At 40.1% G+C, this 2,573-nt stretch overlaps 1 protein-coding gene across 1 annotated transcript in view; it reads right to left on the reverse strand.

The window, feature by feature from the left end:
* Nucleotides 1-2,479, reverse strand: part of RAPH1 (Ras association (RalGDS/AF-6) and pleckstrin homology domains 1) — an 80,054-nt gene extending 77,575 nt beyond the window's left edge. The window contains exon 1 of the mRNA XM_031058600.1: nucleotides 2,463-2,479. The gene's annotated coding sequence lies outside the window, so the exon portion shown is untranslated. The remainder of the gene's footprint in view (nucleotides 1-2,462) is intronic.
* Between the last annotated feature and the right edge of the window lie 94 nt (nucleotides 2,480-2,573).

The raw sequence follows: 2,573 nt of genomic DNA on the forward strand, positions 1-2,573 counted from the left end.
ACAGAAATTGGACATTTCTGGCTCTGGTAAGTGTTTGTATCAAGTTCTAGATTTAATCAGCAGGATCCTCAGTGAGAACAGATACTAATGGGAAGTTGTGAAGTACATTATTCCAGTTCTACCTGAAAATTCCATAATAAAACTATTGTTCAACATAACAGAAAAGGCATGAGTGTGATTATTTTGCAACCTTTGGCTTCATTTGTAACACAAGTGATTTGGAGTCTTTTTCTATTAAGAAGGTGATGTAAATTACTTAATGGCTGAAATCTTCAGTACCATTCTTCCTAGTATTTACCTAACTGGCTTAGTCACTCAGATTTAACTCTGTCCCAGTTTGATAGGTTTTTACTTCCCTCTCCAGCAGCTGAAATACATTTGAAGAAGGAAGGTAAGTATGACCAGTAAAGATGAGACTAACACAGGATAAAGATCTAGTTTAAAGCACAAAGAATTAACTGTTTCTAGCTAGAAAAGCCAGTTGATTCTATTGAAAAACTTAATGCTGAAGGAATAGACAAACGACCAAATTCAAACAAAGAAGCAACCGCTAAAGAAGATTCGTGGTTTGGGGGAAAAAGGCAATACCCATATATTCTGATAGCCAGAACTCTGAGACATCCTTTTGAAAAACAAAAGTGCCTCTTAAAACCAGCCCCAGAGAACCATTACCTACAAAGGGCATCACAGCAGTTTCACACAATACTTAAAACCAACTGATGTTCTCTGTACCCAGGCTTACCTCACTAAGAAAGGAACAGACTCCAACACACAGAAAGTTGCACACAGTTTATGGCAATACACTACTCCACTGCAAAAAAACTACTTTAAACTCAAACGTGAAGGCAGTAGTCTCAAGATACTATGCAAGATTGAAGATCATATAAAATTTGTCAGTGTTCTCTTTCACATTATTTTTATACCCTTTCATGAAATTAATAGCCACTACACTGCATTGCTTTCCTTAACTGTGGTTTATCTCTTACTAATACTTTTCTCACTGTCACCACATGCTGAGTCAGAGAATCAGTGGTAGAAGGATGCCTCATTGCATATCATCTGAGCATAAAAATGAAGCCATTTTAGGGAAATATCTATCTGAAAATGAAAACTGTACAAGGGCAATAAATAAATTCCTTGGTGCCACTTACCTTTCTGTTGTATGAAAGCAAAAATCTTCTGTAACACGGATTTCTGTACAGTAATTTGAGTATCATCCAGTGATACAAAAAATCACATACCAACTTAGGTGCAGAAAATCAGTTCTGTGTTCCACTATCCACCGCACCCACCAAGAATGATATCAGTGTATTAAATATGGATATGTTTAGATCTTTGTAGATCTTATGTGGAAAGTATTCCCTACTATGACCAAGACTTTTGTTCTTCAAGATGATTTATCAAGTAATTTTACCATTCCTGTGTTTCAAGAGGATACTTCTCAGCAGAGAAAAGCTGATTAAAGACAATAAAACTGGAAGATTTGATGTTCTACACATATTGTTTCAATAAACATCTAGAATTAATCAATTGATTCCTCTTCTCTAAGGTATTTAACAAGCTAATGTATCCATGTCTGAAGGGCACTAGGCAGAACAGACAAAAAGACAATTTGTTCAAAATGGAGTGGGTGTGATTCTACAGTCTCACAAAACATCCACCCATCACATGAATGGTAATGTAAAGATACTAGCCATATGAAATAGTTTACATTTGCCAAATGGAGTGTACCTATAATCCACCAGTAAAAAATAAATTTTACTACACAGACCACTGTTCATCTCCTCCTAAACACCTATAGCCCAGTAAAAATATAAAATACTAGTAAAAATTATAAAATGCAGAGACAGTGTTCAAACATGCAGGTGATTGTTTTCTGCCCCACAAGATAACAAATCCAAAAGAAACAAAATCTTCCAAAATGAACAGGTAAGTCAGTGGCTTCTTAAGATAACCAGCATTAGTGCAGAAGAAAAATAAGTATAGCCATATGAATTTTACAAGGTCATGTGACACTCGTGTATACAGACACTCCTCCCTTCCCTTCCACCATCAATGATTTTCCCCATGCAGAAAAAATAATATACCACACTCCCAGTTTCATTAAAACCAACGCAGGCATCAAGCTTGCTCGGGAGGCTCTTTGCAAACCAGTCTGCCTTCACTAGGTCATATGGCTAAAAAGCTTAACAGATCTCAGGTTTGGTGTTGGGTTTTTAACCCACCATTCCTTCTTGCAGCAGGAACGAGGATTTGCGCGTTTTGTTCCGCGGGTGGCAGCGCGCGCCTCGGCGATGCCTGCGCCGGGGACCCGACTGCCTGCGGCTGCACAGGGTGGAGACTCACCCAAGCTGACATTGTCTGGATGCCACACACTACATCCCTCGCGCATCCCCGGCTGACTTCCCAGCCTCTCCCGAGGCATGCCTCATTCGGGGAAAACCCGGGGGGCACACACATACCAGAATCCTCCACCAGTCACCATAGCCTCTCTAGACAAACACACCCGATGGTGCCAGGGGCGTGGAGGGGCGCAGGGCACACACGCGGGCCGGTAAACGCGCGCACCTCCC

This window comes from Geospiza fortis, unplaced genomic scaffold (assembly GCF_000277835.1).
Source record: "Geospiza fortis unplaced genomic scaffold, GeoFor_1.0 scaffold112, whole genome shotgun sequence".
NCBI classification, from domain to species: domain Eukaryota; kingdom Metazoa; phylum Chordata; class Aves; order Passeriformes; family Thraupidae; genus Geospiza; species Geospiza fortis.